The sequence below is a fragment of the Cebidichthys violaceus genome, unplaced genomic scaffold, assembly GCF_023349555.1.
Source record: "Cebidichthys violaceus isolate CVI_PGR_0920_01 unplaced genomic scaffold, fCebVio1.0.p SCAF_10, whole genome shotgun sequence".
In the NCBI taxonomy this organism is placed as follows: domain Eukaryota; kingdom Metazoa; phylum Chordata; class Actinopteri; order Perciformes; family Stichaeidae; genus Cebidichthys; species Cebidichthys violaceus.
The window spans coordinates 14,988,738-15,011,229 of NW_027176263.1; the positions used below are offsets into that span (position 1 = coordinate 14,988,738).

The window sequence follows — 22,492 nt, forward strand, 5'->3', positions numbered from 1 at the left end:
ATTGCTGCTGATCAGATGATGAAGCTGAAGCTTTGTGTTAAGAAAACACTGACTCTTGACAATAAACGCCCTCTGATCCCTGACCATTGTGACTGCCATGCTTCATTTACCCATAAAGCCTGTGTGTGGAAGTGCACTACTGACAGTGTAGAGCTCTGATTGCATGCGTTTCCCTCTTGGATCCACTAGATGGTGCTGTCGAAAAACACAAGCCAACACTTAAAGCGCAGAATGGGATCAGGTTCATCTCTGCTGTGCGACGTTATAAATGAACTCTTTTTGCTGTTTATATTTTAATACTTTGATAAGAAGGAAGGTTTTACAGATACAGTCAAGGCATAAAGCGGCGTCTGTATCTTCAGAGACTCTGCGTTCTTGTCTGGATTTTCTCATTGTCTTATTTTTTTGTGTGTTCGGGACATTTTGTTGGCGTAGGGGCCTTTGGGTGCGTATACCCAGCATTCATGTGGTGATACAGAGGTCAAAAGACATGAAAACGGGACTAAATTTGATTGTAAAGTCAAGAGTTTATTGAAACATAACCGTTGTTTTAACAGCATTCTTTAATAACCCTGAGTTCAAGATTACACTTGTGAAATATCTGTATGGTAGACACCTAATCAACTTACCAGTTCCAACCACATTCGTCGCATTGATTGATTATGTAAGATCATTATTTATCCCAGCGACGGATGTCCCCAAAACCCGACTGAACTGATGATGTCATCAATGAGGTAACACGATTGGACGGTAAATATTAGTCGAACAAGAGGCATGAAGTGTCTTTGTGACTACTTCGTGAATTTGTCCGACAAATCCTCCCATTCCGAGTGTACGGAGCGCTTCAACGTCGTACTTTGAGATCCATGACAGATCTTGATCACTAGACTAGTACAGAGAGGAGCAGGACCGAGTCCTTCCAACCAGGAAATGAGTCAGCAGTTTTGCACTTCGGGTTCTCAGGTCTCAAAGTCAAAGGGTTTTTTTTGGAATGGTTAGATCTTTGAAGTAAGACCTGTGGTTAACAAGAGCTTAAGAGATTTTAACTTTGTGTTCTACGACATAAAATACGACAATAACTTGTGGGTTTTGAAGCTTTTGCGTGTGCCTTGAAAAAAAAAAAAAGGCAGGAGTTAACAAGTGGGTAAATGAGAAGACTAAACGTCATCGCTAGAACTCCAGTCCACCTTTTGCTTAGTGGCGGACGGTGACGTGAGGTCATGTGACCGTTGTGTAGTTCCTTTGTAGCCTAACGTTAGCGTTTTGCTTCTGCCGATTGTATTTACGCTTCAGAATTCATAACAGTGGTGTTCATTTGTGAAGGTTATCTCCCTGAACAAAATGTGTGAGTATCATAAAGGTTTGTTTGCAACAGGGCTTATTTCTGAAATAACCTATTTGCTTCCTTATTGTCGAAGGAAAATGAGCTTCAGTTCTGCAAATAGACGGACTACCGGGCTTTTCACCTGGTTGATCAAAATGTCCTCCTGGTTCATGGCATCATTTCGTCTCTCATCTACTCTGACGTCCTTGTAGCTCTGCATCTTCTCAATAGAATATCTGCGCTTTCTCATCTCATTCTGCGACGCCTCAAACAGATCAGTGATCACTTCCTTTGTCTCTCCTCTGCCGTGTTTGCATTCTGCATTAGATTGATGAGAGGCAGGTATTTCAATAAATATTAACATTAAAATGCCAAAAATAAAAAAAATGTTCCATGACTTATTTTGTGACTTGTGACCAGTCTTCTAAGGCCAGAGCAAAGAAATGTACATATATATGGATTTAATATTGATATTTTTGGATGTGGTAAATATAAAAATGTACATTTAGTAGACATAATTAAAGGTATCAGACGAAAACTTTCATGCTCTCTACTGACCAGCAGGGGGCAACTTTTCTGGTTGCAAAAAGTCTGATTGTATAGAAGTCTATGAGAAAATGATCCTACTTCTCACTTGATTGATTCCCTCAGTAAACATTGTAAACATGAGTTTATGGTCTCAATCTCTAGTTTCAAGTCTTCTTCAATACAGCATGATGTTCATTTAGTACATTATGATCCATTTAGAGTCAATAGACCATAAAGAGGAGTATGCTTTAGGGCGGGCTTACTGTGATTGACAGGTCACTGCCAGAGTTGTATACGGTGTCTCTACGTCACTCCTCCGCATTCCAAATATGGTAACTTCCATTCGTTCATTGCGAAAAAAAACAACATGGCGACGGCCGGAATCCAAAACGGCAGTCCACAAACCAATGGGCGACGTCACGATAACTACGCCCACTTCTTATATACAGTTGATGGTATCATGTGACATTTGTCACCTCTAGTAGTGCTGTGGCGCGTTTTTTTTTTCTGTTTCTTCTCTGAATGGGTCCTCGTGCACACCACGTGGCCACTTCTGGTGTTGAAAACGTTTTGTGTGCCAAAAACTGGAGTTCCTCAAGTGGCTACTTGAGGCTCTAAAAGCAAGTCAATCCCCATTGACCCTCTTTGTGAAAATACACAACTTAACAGAAGAATTAAACATGTTTTACAGCCTGGTACAAAAAGGGGTTTTGGCCTCTATAGCCAATATCAACGTCCATGACGACCGTACGGGGGTTGAACTCACCCGTTTTAATTATATAAGGCTGAAAGTTTGGCATAATTGAAGTACAAGAGCCTTACATTCAGCTTCTACAGCAAATATCAAGATACATGGACGGCTTTCTGACCACGGGAAACTGGAAAGATCCTTCCTTCAAAGATGCCCCCTTATCGCCAACACATTATCAACTTCACATAAGACCTCATTCTATTATTGCAGAAGTAAACAGAAAAGACAACAGCAGGAAATATAGCTCAATAACGCTGAACACGAAATAACGTGTTTATCCTCATCAGTTTTAACGACAAACTATTTTTTCACGTCTTGTTGCCTTTGTGTCTTTATGTATCATACACTATTTGTGTCTTTTTAACCCCCTCTGTTGATGCGTGGGTTTTACTTTTGTTTTATTGTATGTAGGACAACAAGTGCATTTACCGTATTTTTCGGACTATAAGGCGCACTTAAAATCCTTAAATTTTCTCAAAAATTGACAGTGCGCCTTATAATCCAGCGCGCCTTATGTATGGTCACTTGTTGTGCTTATTGATCGATTTTATGTGGTACAATGCGCTCAAAAATCTGTCGAAATGTGTAAGTACGACTTTGGTAAGCAACGAAGCCGCTCCGCTCAATGGATATTCGGAGCATTACGGTACGCTGTGTCACTACCTGATCGGCCCCGTAACAGGAATGTAATGTCTAAACTAAAAGTCAAAATCAATCAATAAGCACAACAAGTAGCCATCGGTCGCAACCGTCGTCCGAGCTTTCACGAAAGCTGGAATCATCACTGAACAGCCAAGTACCGATAACGGCAACAAGACTGACTCGGAAAATGACGAGAGGGATTCGGGCATTCTTGATGCCGAAATCGCACAGCTGTTTCACTCAGACACTGAAGTTGAAGAATTCGATGGATTTGTGGAAGAGGAATGAATCAATAAGTGAGTGTATTTTTCTGTACCGGTATTTGTTGTTACAACTGAGTTGAATAAAGTTTGATTTACCGGACTGTGTTGTTTTGCTTAATGCGCCTTATAATCCGGTGCGGTTTATGTGTGAACATAGACACGTTAATTCACAGTGCGCCTTATAATCCGGTGCGCTTTATAGTCCGAAAAATACGGTAAAAGTTAGATGTTGCTGCTTTCTTGGCCAGATTACCATCGCAAAAGAGATTTCATCTCTAGGGATTTCATCTGTTTAAATACAGGTTAGATTAACAAAAAATAATAATAATTAAAAAAGACTGTACGCTGATGACATTTTATTGTATGTTTGACACATTTTCCCATATATTCCCAAAAAGCAATCCAATATTTGGTGGTGTGGTTAACACATTGTTGTGTGGCAACTGGTATAAAACAATATGAAAAGGTAAACGATCAAATCAAGGACGATCACAGCCATTTGGTCAACGGCTTTATGCTTATGTCACAATGACATCTACTGTTAGCATACAATTATTTGCTAATTCATACCACACAAAGTGTAGTTTTACACATTTTTGGTCATTGATGTATGTGAGTATTGTCACGCAAACAAGTGAAGTAATGCACACGTTTCAATTTGGACTTGATGATGTTCACGACTTCATAGCGGTTTGTCCTGATCCAACTGTAAAGCCTACCGGTAAAGTGTCCTACAGTAAACTGAGAGGCATATCCTCTGTAGGTCACACACCCCGCCTCTGCTTTGAGTGTCAACTCTCTGACTTGATCCCCACGTCCTTACGGTGCTTTGAGTATAAACACGTAGACTTCAAACCTAGAGACAATTTAAGCTGCATTCAGGTCCTGATACCAGTAGGCTTCTGCTCATGTTTGTACCCTAAACAGAGCGATAATGAGGGTAGCGGTAAAAAAGCAACCGATGCACTGCCATTTCAGGTTTATGGAATGAGATGTGTGTGCGTGTGTGTGTGTGTGTGTGTGTGTGTGTGTGTGTGTGTTCTCGTCCATAATGTACAGTATCTGTGGGAGAAGCAGTTTCAGAGACATTCGGGGCCGACTCTCCCTTCTTCAAGGGGGCCGGTTCAGGGTTAGGGTTTGCGTTACCCAGACAGCACACAGCGCTCGGACAAAGGCTCCCCAACCCCCGAAGGCTTAAAGTGAGCCGCGGCGAGCGAACACGTGGGCCAACGTGTCCTTTGTTCACTTACATTAGATGCAACAACTTCACTCCGGACTCCTAAATGGTGTAACTGTATTAGACAGCTTTGTGACTTTTATTATAGAGCGACATTAAAACCTTTAGACATTAAGTACTGTACTACTACTCCTTCACTACAGTTCATAAATAAAAGGACAAATACATGTTTATTAAAATATATATATATATATATATGACAGCTGATGCGCATTTAGAATACTTCTCCTATCACTGATTCTATGGTACTTAAAATGCTTGCTGAAGCATTTTTACCAGCAATCCAGGTATTGTTTTCATCTTGTGAGTCTGTGGCAGTGTGACCGTTTTTTGTGACTGCGATAGCGTCATGACTAGGGATGGGTATCGTTAGGATTTTATTGATACTAGTACTCTTATCAATTCTCCTTATCAGTTCGGTGTTTTAATCGATACTTTCATCGGTTCTTTTTGATTCTTTTCAGAGAAAAAGAAAAAATGAATTAAGAAAAGAATCAACCTCGCTTTATTATTCTTGTATGTAAACAAATAGTCTTTCTTGAGCAGCAATAAATTGATTGATAACTTAGTGATTAGCTTTCATTTAACAACCTATTCTTACGATCAAACTTCGCATGGCATCGCTAACGTTACCTGCGGAGGAACGAGGATGGAGCATTTCTGCAGATTGAGGTTCTGCTTGTTGGTCACATGTTGTGATAAACTGCTGGTATTACCTCCCTTACTCGTGAGGGTTTCACTATATTTGTGACAGTGAGAGTTCTCAGCCTCTACTGGAGTAAAATGTAGCCACACTTTGGATCTTTTTCTTCTCTCTGCCATGATGTGAGTCTCACGCTGGACTGAGCCGGAGTTGGTGTGTGTGTGTGTGTGTGTGTGTGTGTGTGTGTGTGTGTGTCAGAGTGAAGCACAAAGACAAAGAAACAGAAAGAGGAGCTTTATTTTCCGCGGAGATCTCACTCCGTAACATATAAAGCACCAATAACAGAACCGTTAACTCTGGACCTTATCAATACTTCAGGCTTTACTCATTTAGAACCGGGTTCTGGGGGGGGGGGGGCGCATCCCTAGTCACCAACTGGTCAAGGTGCAGTCACAAAACTTTACAGATGTGTAGTTGACATCGTCAAGTACGAAGATGGGTGTGGTGTTCCGAGCGAGGCCGTCGGAAGGAAAGGGGGGTAGGAAATGGGGAAGGGGCCCCCCAACTTTACGCCACTGGCCAGATTTGGCCCATCGCGAGAAGGTCTCTAGTAATTAGAGATGACAGGTTATAGGGGAGAGAGAGATGGGTGAGTGACATCCAACAAAGGACCCCATGCATCTGGATTCGAAACTGGGTCTGCTGTGGTTTACGGTCAGCGTCTTGAGCCGTGCAAACCCTTTATTGGGGTTTTGACCAGCCATGATATCGGCCGCTGTGTCTGTCTGTGTGTGTGTACCGTCACAGCATAATGAGGTTCCTGGAGTCATCTACTGGAGTGGGAATCACCTCTGAGGGGGTTTTGAGTACTCTGCCAAGGTGTTTATACCGCAATAACGTCACAATCGTGCATGTAGAGTCGAAGGGCCTTTGCCCCCCTAACACACACTTTACGTCCCTGGCCCCTTTCTGCTTTTTTTGTATGAGCAGTGTAGCATAAAGTCAGACTAAACCCTTGCACAGTGAAGCGAGACCATGAAACCAGATCCTGCAAGAACATCACATACCTTCTTCAATACAAATTGAACTTTGAACAACACAATACAATATAATCTAATATATAATCTGATTGATAATCTAATATAATCTGATTAATGCTTGTAGTTTGATTTAAAGTCAGAGTTTTTGGTGTTTAGGGGTTAAATGCGGTCAATTATGGCTTCCTTCAAGTTTAGCGAAAGGTGTTCCCCTTTACATAACCGACACTACGAGCCGGAGAACATCTGCACATAAAAGGAGACGCGCTATTGAGACCCTGTCAGCTGATCCGTGCGGAATGAAAAGGACATCAGCATACAGTTGACCTCCCAACAGTCAGCAGTGTAGAGGTCGATGCACCGTCTGCAAAGTGAGATTAGGCCTATCCTTTCCTCACTGCTGGAGCAGCTATATGAAGGTTGTGTTCAAGGCCCAGTGGGACACACCAGTGATTTTTTAGTTTTTGTTTGTACAAGTTTTTTGTCTAAACGAAGCAATAATGTGAGTTTGGGTTTGTTTTGAGATATATCGTTACAGAATGAATTAGCTTTGAAAGATGGTTTAATTAGGGAATAAATAGTCTATGCAAAGGCCTCATTAACATACATGTTTTGTTTGTGTTTGTGTGTGTTCGTGTACGTGTGTGTGTGTGTGTGTGTGTGTGTGTGTGTGTGTGTACTAGCTCTCTGACTCTGCAAGGTAAGATTTTCATTTGACCCCGCTGACCTATAGCTTGCTGGCTGAATCAAGTTTAACATAATTAGATAACATAGTAACGTACCGGAAGTGATGTTTTTGCTTTTGTTTTTCGGAAGAATTACGCCATGTTATTTTCAAAGAGCATTGTAAAAGTGTTGAGATATAGTGTGGGTTCATGAACATGTCATAGTATAAACATTTTCCACATTTTGTATATGATTTTAGTAATACGGCTTTTTTTTTATTGTGAAAAGAATAACCGGAAACTCATTCTTGCTGTGGCTAATGATTCTGAAGTGACTTTCACACCGGTCATTGTAAAAGGGGGCCGGACTCCGTCGACTCCGTCCAGCTTTCTTCCTACAAAAACCTCCGTAGCTGACAACGGACAGTGTTGACCGGGACAGAAGAAAGTAGGCCTCGGAAAGTATAATTTAAAATAGAATGTATGACATCTTCTGATTTCCTGAACTTTGAAAAGTCTTTTGTCGTCATCAAGTTCACCCCCTGCCCCGGAGGAGTCGCGGAGGACAAGTGGCCGGCATCAAGAGAAGAAGAAATTTAATTCGTGACACACGCCGACCTCTTAACATTTATGCCAAAGTTTGTCAAAGGAATGTCCGCTGCTATTTAAAATCACCCCGACATGTAAAGAGCAGCAAAGCCGGTCCGCTGTCTACAACTGCTGTCCGAAGGGGAAGCGTTCATGGTGAGTTAAGCTGCCTCCGGACTGGATCCGTTGTCTCTCGTACTGTACGGGCTTATCGTGCCAAACTCCAACCACACATTTAATGAAGTTTCAGTTACCATAGCTTTTAGTACACGTGCATACACTGTAGAACAGTCGTCAATATATCCCCTACATTAAAATATGCCAATCCTAAATTCGGCATAGTTTAAAAATCATGAACACTACTAATATTGACAAAAAAAAATATCTTTAAACTTTGGTTCATCTAGCTCACTCACCACTTAAATAATCATCCATAAACTAACGTTCCGCCAATGGGGACGGGCGAGGGATGTCAGAACCAGAGAGTGATTTTAAATGGCAAAAGTGTTGTTTAGTGAATTATCTATAAGCCGAATCAGCAAGAAGACTCGGTAGAAACCTTGAGCACCCTTACGCGGCCTCTATCTAGTATATAACTATACTGACAATCAAAGTAGTTCTTCATTGATGGATTTGTGTATTGAGTTCGTAATAGCATCTTTAACATTTAAAGAACCGAACGTATCCGCGTCAAATGCTGCATTGCACGCAGCAGGCTGGGTGCTTCCAATGAACTGTGATGCCTGTCAGAAGTGTTCTACAGAGTACAGAGGCTTTACTGAAGAAGAGCTCGCCCTATTTAAGGAAACCATTTCACATAGTGTACATTTCAGGATGTTAAAAAAAAAAGACTTCAGAGTCATCAGATGACATTAAATCAGATCTGACCAGTCATATTCGAACAAGTACATCGGCTCAAATGTCCCGTGTCCAAAGTATATTTTACTGTATGAGAATCTACAGTAACACCCGACTGTAAACAACAGGATGCCTGGCTAATTTAACAGAAAAGGCCAGTGTCATTGGAACACCAGCCGTAACCATAGTAGCCAGGGAAAGAAGTAATCAGATTACATCGAGCCATTTTTGAGAACATGTATTATCTTTTTTTTTTTACATTTTTACATTTTTTTTTTTTTTTTTTACATTCATATGGAGTATTGTTTGTGTATGGCACTTAGCTCTCAATTTCACGGAGTCACCCTGTTTTTGAAGCTCAAGTAGGATCCTCTAAAACAAATGTGAAGTCATCCGGTGAAACACTGATGGAGTGTCTTCACGTTTGTGAAGACACTCCATCAGTACGTATAGAGTTGAACCAGTGGGATCTTCTAAGGGGGAAGAAGAATGCTCTATAATGGATTTTACTTCATGGATGGATTACACAGTTCAACCGTGTCTTCACTCACCACTAGATCACTGAATAGTCAACTTCTAAAAGTACATTCAAAGTAGGTAATCAGTAATCTGTAGTGGATTGCATATGAAAGTAACCCCCCCCCCCCCACACCTCTCAGACCGGCCTATTCATCCGGCTCTCTCCTCCCTCGGGATGATGGTCGCTTTGGTTCCCAGGCAGAATGAGTGTGCGGACGACTGAGGGAGAAAAGCTGTTGACGGTGAGAGAGAGAGAGAGAGAGAAGTGTGAGTATAACAGGACGAGGCGGAACCCGTTTCAATATACCTGTGGGGGGGGGGGGCATCATCCAGGATGTTCTCGGATCATCGCTCCGTACCGACGTGTTCTCGTCGCGCAAACGCGGGAAACGACCAACATTTTCCAAAATGTGAAATCTCTAAAAACTTGGAGAAAGGTTTTTGCGCGTGGATGTCGAGGAAGTGTTTGTTTAGCTGGTAACATTTTCCTGTTGCACACCGCCGTCACTTCTCGTGGAAACAATCCATACAGTGCATTAGTTCCGCACCATATTTCAGCTTCTTACACAACCCTGCCTAAAGTTTGCCACCATTTTTAGTGTCTTGTTTTTTCATTAAAAGCTCATTTACTAATCCCGTGCTACTTAGTGACGTGTTAGCATGTAGCAGCAGAGCGTTGGAATGATTCTTAATGGGAAAAAACTGGATGTGGTTCTTTTTAACTTGAATGTGCAGCAGGCATCATTTGCATCTTCACCAGTGATTTACAGTAGTTTTCACCCTTTAAACTACACAGGACGTCCTGTAGTCAGTTGAAAGCGGCGTATGTCCTCGTGAGCTCGCCTGCTTTTGTGCGTGTACAGTTAGTGTGTGTGTGTGTGTGTGTGTGTGTGTGTGTGTGTGTGTGTGTGTGTGTGTGTCGGGGTTGTTTGTGTTGATCCAGGCCTCTGAGCTCTTTGTGTTCGAGGAGGGGTCTCCGGCCTCGCACGGCTGACCTCAGGGTTGCCATGGAGACATCGGGGAGCGACTTCCTGTATTCTCGGCCCATCCCGCAATGCATTACAGGGCAGGGGTGTGGAGGCCAACTCAAAATCGGAGTGAGGGAGAAAAAGGGAGGAAGGCAAAGACAATTCTATTTTAATGGGATTATTCATTCCACAAACACGTAGGAATGAATACATAATGTAACAAAGAGCAGTAAATTCCCCAAAAAATGAAAGGCAATAAAGTAGAGCCATATGGAGCCAAGTTGAAACCAAAAACATGGAATGTTAAATCCTGTCCAACCTATTACAGAGTGTCTCAGAACTGTTTGGTTCATGATTAGTTTCCATTGTTTCATCCTTTCAATCCACATTAATGTAGTAAATTAGCAGCTCACCTTTTTGTACATCGTTACCAATAATCAATATCCACAATAATGTGAAGCAGCTTCAAAGTTAAGCTTGAGAAAAAAGCAGCTGTTCTAGTCAGTAAATGTCGGCCGACCCTTTCATCAGTAGTGAGTGTAAGAAAATATGGATTCACTTGAGTATCGCAATGTTGTGTTTTGGGATACTGTATTGAAAACAACTATCCATTTTTAATAAGTAGTTTATATGGAAAGATTTGTGGCACACAGTGGCTCAAATTGCACAAAAAGTAGGACTGTTATACGCAGATCCCACTTTTCTGAATGCATAAAATAACATTTTGTGCATATGGCGGTGTGTCCTATACACTGCGACAGTTTTCCTAAAATTAGATTTAAAAAACTGCAATGTATCTCCCTCCTTACAGTATCGCAATATATTGCTATATTGAATTGGAATCCCTGTATCGTAACATTTATGATATTGCCAGATTCTTGTCAATACACAGCCCTATTCATCAGTTTACTTGATTTCCAGTAATCCGTCTTCATAATAATATTTGAGTTAAAAGCCTCTAAATCGGGACACCATTGATGGAGTATCATAATGTGCACATAATTAGGCTCGAAGGCTCAACTGAAAACCAAGAAAAATGTCAAAGTGATTAAGAATACTTCAAACAAGGCTAGTTAAAGAAATAATTGAACATTTTTGGGGGGAAAATGTCTACCACTATCATCCATGTGCATTGTCTGAAGCTAGAGTCTGGATGTGGTTAGCTTAGCTTAGCTTAGCTTGAAGAGTAGAAGGAGGGGAAACTGCTTACTTGGCTCCCTTCAACGTTTAAAAATCAGTCTACCGACACTTCTGAAGCTCGTTAATTAACACGTTGTACGCACTGCCTATTTCATGCGTCCACAATTTGTGGTTTTGAGAGCTAGCTTGGCTAGCCAGGTTAGCATTTTCCCCCTGCTTCCAATCTTTAGCTAAGCTAGCAAGGCTAATCACCTCTGGTCTGCAGCTCTGTTCTTAACTCACAAATGCTAGACATCTACCGTCTGTATTTCCATAAATGTTGGAACAATTTCTTTGAACCTTTTGGACGGTTATCAGAGTAGAATGAGCGAAGCACAAATACATGAACTATAGCATGTCTATGCTAGGGATGTGGGTGGGGGGGGGATCTACACAGAAACGTACGTGTTCGTAACCCATTCATTGAGAAAGACCAGGGGTTTATTATCAACTTTTCCAACAGCATTGCTAAACATAGTTTCCTGCCAGCCCCCGTGGTACTCTGCACTCGAGGGTGTCGAGGGACATTAACCCGATGTTTTTGTCCTTTAGGAGTCAACAGTGTTAATGATCAGAGTTCTGGTGTCACGGGCCACCGGCTCGGTTAGTATTCGGGACCCCTGATTGGAATATCCGCCGGTCCGTTAAACTGCTGACGGATACTGATATACAAGGTCAGCTCTTCAGAGAGAGAGAGAGAGGGCTGAACTGAGGAGGAAGGGAAACTGCAGGATCTGTGCTATCAGATAAAGAGTGGAAACTTGTAGGAAAACTCCAGCTACACACACTCACACACACACACACACACACACACACACACACACACACACACACACCTTAACGCACCAATGCGAAGGTCATACTCACTGGCGAGTGTTGCTAATGAAGATTAGAAATAATCTATTTAGGAAGTCAAGGGCTGCAGATTACACTTATTTGACTTGGATTCAAAATGTCAGTCTGGTGAGCCCAGGACGATGTTTTTTGCAGGAAAAGTGCCTAAATTGTCTGAGAGATGTTTCCCGTAAATCGTATCATTTAACAGCAGAGCCTCCGCGGAAACGTGTAAATGTAAAATCCACCGAGATGAGCAGTAACTAGCGGAGCGACATTAACGCAGGTACTGAGTCACCAATGACACTTCAGTTAGTGGTAGCCAGTTCCGGATGCAGGTCATAGTGTGTGTAGAAGTTATGTAGCTTGTGTGAGTTCATGTAAAAAGAGTTGGGCTCTGAAAGAATTTTAAAAAAATGAGATGCGTGTTGCATTTATCAGATATGAATGGTATGCCCGTGCTCATTATCTGTTGAGTCCCTGTAGATTCCAGACTCTATAATTAGTTTTGTTGATTGTGACTTTGTGACACAGGATGTGTTTCCCTCTCGTCCAATTGAACTTTTCTAGGAAACCAAGAAGCCTGTTAACAACTCGGAAACTATAGTTTCTGCCCCTCAAACGTCCTAGGAACTATAACCGAGAACTAAGCATTTTGCCTTTTTTTTTTCCGCCCGGTTGATAGTCACGCATTGTAACTAACTTCCTGCTAAGTCTAAAGACGAGTTAGAGTAGTTGAGCCTAACTTTATTTGCTAAATGACCTTTTGCTAAGTTCTGCCCCTTTGTTCTCAAGCTGTCAGAAACACCATGGAGCCCACACTGTCACTAACTGCGCTCCCTGAATAAATATAGTCACATTTTTGGTGAAACAAAAAAGGCAATTTCAGAGCTAGCGTAGCAAAGATGTGCTAACATACTAGGCTAATGTTAGCGCCACAGGTTTTCACGTAGAAACACACATCTTTTCCCAACCTTTCCGGGTAACTAGTATCACTATTACACAACGTGTTACCATGATGAGCTCCAAATCCTACAAAAACCAGCCTGAGAATGAAGAACATCTGAAACCGTTGCGTGAGAGAAGCCGGGCCAGATAGTTGTCGAAGCCTGGTCAGAGCTCGTCGATGCTACGCTATGATTAGCCAGTCTGCGCGCGAGGCGCGAGACTTAGCGAAGGGTCAATTGCTTCCATAAAGTTACAAAATAAAAGAGAATATAACCAGTCAGAAAGACTGCAGATTGTCTCTACTTTGCAGAGAGAAGTTTGGTGGCTTTTTTTATCAGGCAAAGTTAAATGGAACATTAGATTTGACGTACTTTATAAAAGCTCAGTGTATCTAGAATCTTAAAGCTATTTTCTGGGAAAAGCTACAAAGGTGCAAAGAAAGGGAAGTGGTTTACAGTTCCAATGTGTTCGGAATAAACACGAGCTACAATAAATGGATCATTAGCACAGAAAACAAAGTCACACATGGAGACCAAAAAAATTAGGATTGTAATTAGAAAAATCAACAAAGAATTATGGCAAACAGAATACATTGTACTTGAAGTTCTATGGTGATGAAAGACAAGAATAGCTGCCGGACTTCAAAGGTTCACTTTGGCACATAACACAGCTAGAGGTCATCTGGAGTGGCTGGGTCCTTGATATACTGCACCTTTTAATGGTGTTTAACCTGGCACTCTCATTGTGTTGGTGTATAGAAAGTGCCTCTTGAGTGGATGAAAGAACACACAGACACGGTGCTTGCCATACTTTAAAGGTTTCCTCTGTAGCAGTTTTAAACATCAATATATCACCATTGAATTCACTTTCACCTTGGCATATTTACTGTACACAGATCAGCCCTTACCTTGCACCAATGACATTTTTCTCAAAGGGAAACTACACCTATTTTTTCGAAGTTCATATATGGTCTAAGACAGTCCAAAAATAATACGCACAACATGGATAACTCGAAATCCAGAAAACCCAAAGTGCTGAAACTACTACTGACTTTTGGTAAAAGAAGGGTCATGTTCTCAGGAAATGGGTACATTTTCTGTTTCACAACTAACAACATTACTCAAGCATGAAGCTCATTTGGATATAAAAAAAAAGAAAACAAAATCAGTCTCCCATTCATTGTTTATGGAGCAGTCAATGTGTATGTGTGTGTGTTTTAGCCTAGCTTAGCATGAACTTATGTCACCTGTTTTTGTCCAAACCAAAATGCCACCTTGTTGTTTTGGCAGCGAGCGACGTCGAGAGTTGAGGTTTTTGTCGAAAATAGGAGCTGCTGGCTGGATTGCATGGAAGCCAAACTGGATAAAAAAAAAAAGTGCCCCCTAGTCGTGCACTACCAGGTATGTACTTTTGCTGATAAGACCCCATTAACTGCCTGGTTTTTGAGTCGCATTTGACTTTGGCATTCACGGTGTACGCTAGAGAACAGCATGAATTCAAACTACAGAAACATTCTAAATGGACGCAATCTGTTCAAAGACTAAACTACTTTTCATGTATCTTTAAAAAAGTAAAATGTCTCCCAATATTCTCTTTTAAGATGGTCATTTTACTGAGACCAAGTAATTCATCGTCCCCTTTTTTTTTTCTCCTTAAAGTTAGTCCACCTATGTAAGTAGATGTGAAGATTTTGGTAGTAAATGCCACTGGATGTGTGATGATTGGGATTTAGGGATCCGTTACTCTTTGCCAACACACACACACAAATCAAATCAACGTGCAAACACACAGTATGATAGTCTTCTATCATTTATTTTGGCAGTCATCTTGAGCAAGGACTAGACGTTAGTGTGTACACCTGCTTTTATTTCGCCTACCTTCTTCTTCTCCCTTCGTCGACAACCCCCCCCCCCCCCCCCCCCCCTCTCTCTCTCTCTCTCTCTCTTCGCTCAGTGTGTTAGCCGGTTGCCAAGTGCTAAGAATCTGGGGAATGCAGGACTGCAATGTTCTGATAAAGTTTGCTTTGTTCCCCAAGTGACCTGAGCGAGAGAGAGAGAAACCGAGAGAGAGTAGCAGCCATAAGTCTACACGCATGAGAATCTTATTATTCTACAAAAAATGCACACGCACACACACACACACACACACACACACACACACACACACACACACACAAAGAGTGTGCAGACGTGGACAGTAATTGAGACGTGCTGTAAAGCAGACATAGTGTGAACGCAGCAACGCGCTCATGTAATTAGAGCCGAACAATATGTACTGTTGGATAAGTAGAACTCCTGAAGCATTATCTTTCTACTGCATTGTGGAACCATCCATTGGGCTTATTTACAATAGACCGCCTGGAGTTCAGAGCGTTCATGCAACACAGGACCACGAGTCAAGGGCCCTCCAGGCTTCACCGGGTTACTTCAAGGGCATAGCGGGTGCGGATTTGTAAGTTCGTTAGCCTAGCTTAGCATAAAGAACTGGCAACCGGGGGGGAAACCAGTCACAAAATCTGACGTTAGCATTTACCAATTACAGAGCAGCTAGTTGTTGACAAGGACACACTTGTCTGTTGAGCCCTGGCGTTACTGGTGCTGTAGTGCTTTTGACCGTTTCGGTGTCATGCGGCTCAGTGGTAGAGCAGGGCGGTCCTTCAATCGGAGGATCTGATGTGTCCTTGGGCAAGACACTTAACCCCACATTGCTCCCGTAAGCTGTGCCTACAGTGTGTGTGTGAATGTTACATGGTCTTGATGGGCAGATGGCGCCTTGCATGGTAGCCCCTGCCGTCGGCGTGTGAACGGGTGAAAGACATTGAGCTTTTGAGTGGTCGGAAGACGAGAAAGACGCTATACAAGCACGAGTCCATTGACCATTAATTATCACGCTGCAGTGCTCGTTTGCTCTCTGATGCGCTGAGCTCCTCCAACCACACACACACACACACACACACACACACACACACACACACACAGTTTTTAAAAGCAATTATCTAGTCATGTAGAAGAACAGAGTATTGATAAGAGTAGCTTCTAGTAGTACTAAAATCATGAATAACTCCCTACCTGTAGACCACCGTAGTTACAACCTTGGAAAGGGAGGGGGCTGAGCTGCAACCTGCAACCTGCAACCTGCAACCTCACCACAAGGTGCCGCGAAATCCTGCACACTGTTCCTTTAAGAACACGTCGGGATGGGCCCCGATAACGCTCCTGTTCCTGTGTAGTAGCAAAAACTGTCAGGAGCCCCGAGTGGCTTCTGAAACGCTTGTTTAATTCAGCTTTAGTACACGTTGTGTTGAAAAGCGCCGCTTGCTTTACAGTAGCTTGACACTTCGGCCCTTTGTTGGCGAAGGAGAGGGAGGGAACGGGGGAGAAACGGCATTCCTGTCTTTATCTCAGCACAGGACATGCATGTGATTACATGCTCTCTTGCTCTTTCACTCTCAAACTCTCTCACACACACACACACACACACACACACACACACACACACACACACACACACACACACACAAAGGCACATTCATGCCCATGCTTACAAAGACATGCAAACTCTGTCTCCCGTCACACACACACACACAGTAAATAAGTTACCAAGTTTTAAGTCACACAGCATGATAGTCAAAGGTGTGTGAAGGAGAGTTTGTATTCTAAACAGATACTGTACGCGCACTTTCTGTGTGTGTGTGTGTGTGTGTGTGTGTGTGTGTGTGTGTGTGTGCGCGTGTGTGCTGATATAAAGAAAACGTGGATGAGTAAGGCACAGGCAGTAAGAAACAGGAAGTGAACGTTTGGGTTGAGGGGGGGGGGGGCAGGGTCAAAAAGGGCTCTATGGGAGTCCTCCACATTCATTTGTGTGTGAAGAAGTAATTAGATTTGTGTGTGTGTGTGTGTGTGTGTGTGTGTGTGTGTGTGTGTGTGTGTACGCATACTGAGCCGTGGGAGTGTGTATGATGGCTAAACAGAAAGGCTGAGTTGTGTTTACATGGTAAATATGTATGTATGCGTGTATGTGTGTGTGTGTGTGTGTGTGGGTTAGGGAGTTAAGGTTGTGGAATGTCACATGCTGATAGAATGCTTACTGGACAACAAAAGCCCGGGAGAGAAAAAAAAGAAAAACATGGTGGAAACTATTAACTGTGCTGGTTAGTGTGAACAGAAGAGACCGGAGGCTGCTCTCTTTACGCTGGAGCGCTCGGAGAACAGGGCTCGTGCTTCCAAATTCTACCTTCTTTTTTTAAAAAAACATCTTTTTAAATTCATCGGCGGAAACCTTTGAACACGGCACAAGAAATATATTTTTTAAATAAAATAAGGATTCACTTACGTCTCAAAATAAAGAAAAGAGAGAGAGAAAAAGTAAAGGATGGCAACAGTGTACACTTGTGTGTTTTTTGTTACAGTCATCCTGTACTCTGTTCTGGTGTGATGATGGATCGTCGTTACGCCTCTCGAGCGAGAAAGCGGGTCGGAGAAAAAGAACAGGCCGGCAGAGAGGAGTGGAAGTGACGCAGGCTGGAGGCGTCAGCTGTGTGGAGGAAAAGTCACCGAGTCTTTCCAGGAGAGATTTGTGTGACGGTGTCCTCTCACTTCAGTACTGTATGTGTCTGTCCAATCCTTTTTGTGTGTGTGTGTGTGTGTGTGTGTGTGTGTGTGTGTGTGTGTGTGTGCTCGGTAAAGAAATGTCCACATTAACAGTAGATTGTACTGTACAGCAGTCAGACTATATTTGCAAAGGTTTTTTCACATCACGATTAACTTTTCTTCTTCTTTTTTTTTGCAGTGATAGGGCATGTGTGCATGGCGTGCATGGTGTGTGTGTGTGTGTGTGTGTGTGTGTGTGTGTGTGTGTGTGCGTTCGTAGGTGCTGCATCCTCTCCAAGGGCCGGTTGGCAGTCAGGGCTACTGTAAACATCCTTGACTGGAAGCTGGTGTTAGCTTCTGGGGCTTTCAGTCGGATGTTTGCAGCAGCCAACTGCTAGTACCATCGCTGCGAAACGGCGCGCAAAGGTGCTCAGAGGCCTGTGAGTATAGAGGCCGCCGGTTAACGGAAGGGCTGCGGGAGACGTCACTGCAAATTAGATTAAATGAAAATGATTGTTGAACGCAAGTTGGGTTTTTATTCTGTTACGTCAGTTATGATACCGTTGTCCTCACCAAAGGGATTGCCGAGATATTGTAAAAAGGTCCATCTTGTCGCGCCGCCGCCGTCTGCCGGCTGTTGTCGCGGTAACGGCCGTACGCAGGGCGTGTCCTCTGGGGCCGTTGTACTGCGGATAATGTCAGCGCTAAGTACCACAACGTGTCCCCCTCACAATGTAACACTTCCTTCACTTCATGGAGGAGTGGGAAAAGAGCGTCCGTCGATCAGATTCAATTATCGATTGCGCGTTAAATACAAATAAGGACCGCCTCCAGGTCCCGGTTGGCTACTCTGGCAGTCACTCATGTTTTATTGGGTTGTTTTTAATACTCATTTGCTTGCATTAGATGGAGGAAGCTGCTGTTGAGTTGGTTTGTACTGCGGTTTGGAGAGAGAATACAAAGTAGACATACAATGTTTTTATATATCTGTATAACTTAATTTGTATTATTTTTAAAATGCTTAAAAAGAAAAAAAACAAAACTTTAATTTACTTAAAGCTGCTGCGCAGAGCTTTTGTCTCCCCCCGTTGGCAGTGGGATGTAATTACATGAACGCCGTCGACGTCTGCCTGAAGTCTTTATTTCAGCTTGAATCCTTCCTCTGAGCTGAGAGTCTTGTTTGCTAATCTTCAGCCTCCACTCCAGTGACTCAGGCCGAGCTGCTGCTGCTGCTGCTGCTGCTGCTGCTGCTGCTGCTGGTCGTCGTCTCTCTCCCTCCACTTTCCTGCCGCCTTTAGCTCTGGCTGGTTGACGTAAAAGCGCGTCACTTCCGGTGCGCCGGCGTGGGAAAGGCGCCGCACGACACAGCTAGCTTCCTTAGAAATACAGAGAGCTTTCACGTGGGCCTTCTATTGGCCGGCTGCCACTGCCGGGTCCTACAGTATCCTCATATGCAGCCTCTGGCCCGAGCGACACAAAATGAAACCCCCGACACTCAATTTGAAGGACTTAAAATACCAGTAACTTTACATAGTTCATGTGTGGTGCGTTTGAATCGCAAGGGAATTCTATTTATCCCGTATCATGGGGGCAAAGCAAAAAAAAAAAAAAAAGTAGTCACAGAACAACTGGAGGGGGGAGAAAGGAATGCGATTCCACAGGGAAGAAACGGCGGCTGGTGATAGTCGTCTCCATTCAGTTCCCTGTGGAAGGGAGCGGCTTCATCCTCCCCTGGGGGGGGGGGGGGAGGACTGGAAGGAGAGATGGGTAAAAGGGAAAGAGGAAGAAGAAAGAAGGAGAACACGAGGGAGGGCGAGGCGACGGGGGAAATTGGTGGAAGAAGAAGGTGGAAGAGGATGAAAACAGTAATTGAACCCCCCCCCCCTCCCTTCTCCCACTCATCAGCCGGAGCGGAGGGGAAGCGGGTGTAACGTACTCTACAAGAACACAGACAAGGAAGGAAGGAAGCATTCTAATATTACTAGACTCCTCCACCCCCGCATTCATCATACCATGAATGAAAACATGCTGGGCTTTCTTTTCTTTTTTTTTTCTTTTTGCTGTTTCTGTCCAAACAGGCCCAGTCGTTCCCGCCTCGGTCGTGGAAGTCACACTGAACCGCTTGTGATGCAGCAGTGTAGTTGTTGCAGCTACGGTATTTAGACATAACTAAATCCATTATCAGTTTCTTTAAAAAAAAAAAAAAAGAATAATCTGGGCAGATTTCCTGTCAAATGTGTCTCTGTAGGGGAAGAATGTAAATGTAGATAAAGAGGTGTGTGAGATATTTCATTTGTGGTGCTCATATAGCAGCAGTGTGTCTTAATTTAGTTGAACTGAACACTGGCTGCTATTTCGAAGTGTCTTGAATCTTGCATTCTCTCTACTGACCAGCAGAGGGCGACTACTCCGGTTGTATAGAAGTCTAGTCTAAAATGACTCTACTTCTCTCTTGATTTATTCCCTCAGTAAACATTGTAAACATGAGTTTATGGTCTCAATCTCTAGTTTACAGTCTTCTTCAATACAGCATGATGTTCATTTAGTACATTATGATCCATTTAGAGTCAAACAGACCATAAAGCAGAGTAACTTTAACTCTTTCACAGTGTGTTTTCAGTTTATGAAAGTTAATTGTAACATTTTAGTCGCCTAACAATGTCTTATTCAGCATTCGGTTGTACTTAGCTCCACCCTCTTGTGTCACTTCTGGTTGCAAAAAGCCAAGATGGCGACGACCAATAACCAAGAGGACGACACCCAGAATGCCAAATCCCAGACTTCTACGTCCACTTCTCGTATACAGTCTTATCTTTCGAAGACATTCTTAATTAAAATGTGTTTTAGAATTTGAACCTTCATCTTTGATCTCTGAGCTCCAGGAAGTGTAAACATCCTACACTCTCGGCGTCGGCCCCCTGGTGGCCGGGAGTGGGAATGTTTATACTGCCTGGCTCAGGAAGTCAACTAGCAGCTGGGGAGGAACTTTGACATTTAAGTTGTCCGTCAATTCGCCTTCATCAGTGCAGAATGTTGTACATGTTCACATACTATGATTTACCGAGTACATTCGGTTACCGTCACTTTAAATAAACGAAAGGATTCCGTACGCACCTGAGCTGTCCCCACGTTCAACTTCCACTTTTAAGTGCGTCTCCCAATTTTCACGAGAAGAAGTGTTGGAGGATTAAACCACATTTTTGCCGCTTTAGTGGAACAACCCGGCCCACACACAGATTCACAGTACATTAACACAGGCCTGCTGTTGCCCTCAGTGTCACGCATTTTCAATTTTCAATTCTTCATCCTACAACGTCGACATCGACGGCGTTCAAGTTAACTTGATGCGAGTGTCCGGTGTGAATAAAGATCTGTTACAGCTGAAGGATTGGTGCGGATCCTCTTGACATCCTTGGTCGGACTGCCAGGGGAATGCTTGCCATTCGGGACAGGAAATGGGGAGCGGCACGTCTCCGATTGGCCGGTTCCCTTGACCCGGTGACCTCGGTCATGGCTGTCCCACTGGGGCAGAGACACACACACACACACACACACACATTTTAGAGCATGTGACAGAGTCCAGGGAGACGACAGAGTTAGCTCTGAGACTATTCCGTAACTATACAAACGTGTTCAAATACGTACATGACCACGTTGAAGGGATTTCTGTTGAAAATCAACAATAAAGTAAAAAAAAGTAATATTGGTTGTCCTGTATGTTGTCCTATATGTGTCATAATACCTGTGTGTGTAGGTTTTCTTTGGCATGTCGAGTGGCGACAGGGGAAAGACGTACAGAGGAAGCAGAAACAGTGGGTGTTGCCTGTCTGCTATTCTAGAACTAAAAATATACAATCTGTAATACATACATAGGAAGGCAGGATGTGGCTGTTTATAAGGGAGTGAGTCTGCTGGGCTCAGTGGATCTCGCTCTACCCACTGTGTTCTGGACATGAAGGAAACGGTGAGATCTTCATTCAGAGCCTGGACCTGAGCAGATGTAACTGGTGCTGCTGAACACTAGAGGTCCTACCAGCCGTGCGTTGGAGCTGAGCCCCATCAAGGACGTGAACGGTAGCAAAAGAGTTACAAATGCCAGCTATTTATTGATATTGTTTCATATTAGAATATTTGAATGTGTTCATTTATTACACTGAATAACAGCATACATTTCCCACATTGAGAAAGACCACGGGATATGTTTTAAAAGTTCTGGGGAAGAAAAACTAAATATGAATAGAACTTGATATAATATTGACCGTGACTATATATTTTGTTCAAACTGTTTCTGTGAACATACTAAAGTGAAGATGATTTATGTAAAAAGTATATATCAATATTAAATTGTATTTGAATTATTTTTTTCATGTACTGTATTTTACTCGTATGTTCTACTGTTTATCACATTTTGACACTGAAGTGTTATATGATCTATTGTGCATAGTTTTTAAAATTGGGTGATAACACTATTTGCTGTAGTTTTCTGATTGGGGGGGGGGGGAATAAATAAAAGTACTTTCATGTAAAGCTTACAAGAGAGAATGATGTAAAACATGCAGTGTATACTGTCACCACAAGGTGGAGCCATAGTGTCACAGTTCCACCATCTACAGTACTACGTCACAGCTGCACAAGTTCAATTAATAACAAACCTATATGATGTTTGGCTGACCTCAAAAATGAATAAAAATGAATTATGACTAACACAGATTTGACCAGACTGGTTATTGTCATACGTTTCTCTGTCTGGACAGTGAGTCTTAACAGCACAATGAACCGGCGTGTGAAGGCATGACGTTAATATAATAAGCATCTCATGCTACATTCTCTCTGGCTGCAAAAACATCCCCCGGGGGTCAAGTAACAGGTGATGAAAAATAACAGGAAGTTCCTGTTATTGGTTGCACAGCAGAAAAGCA

General features: G+C 42.8%; 1 protein-coding gene and 1 long non-coding RNA gene across 3 annotated transcripts in view; both read left to right on the forward strand.

The window, feature by feature from the left end:
- asrgl1 (asparaginase and isoaspartyl peptidase 1) overlaps positions 1-83 on the forward strand; it is a 6,177-nt gene extending 6,094 nt beyond the window's left edge. The window contains exon 7 of the mRNA XM_068727124.1: positions 1-83. This exon is cut by the window's left edge and continues 992 nt beyond it. The gene's annotated coding sequence lies outside the window, so the exon portion shown is untranslated.
- Positions 84-7,471: 7,388 nt separating this feature from the next.
- Positions 7,472-22,277, forward strand: LOC137885009 (uncharacterized). 2 transcript variants are annotated; one of them, XR_011104781.1, is made up of 2 exons: positions 7,472-7,834; positions 17,393-22,277. It is a non-coding gene; the product is annotated as an uncharacterized lncRNA (long non-coding RNA). The 2 variants fall into 2 exon arrangements; XR_011104782.1 differs by lacking the exon at positions 7,472-7,834 and adding an exon at positions 13,273-14,384.
- The last annotated feature ends 215 nt before the right edge of the window (positions 22,278-22,492 follow it).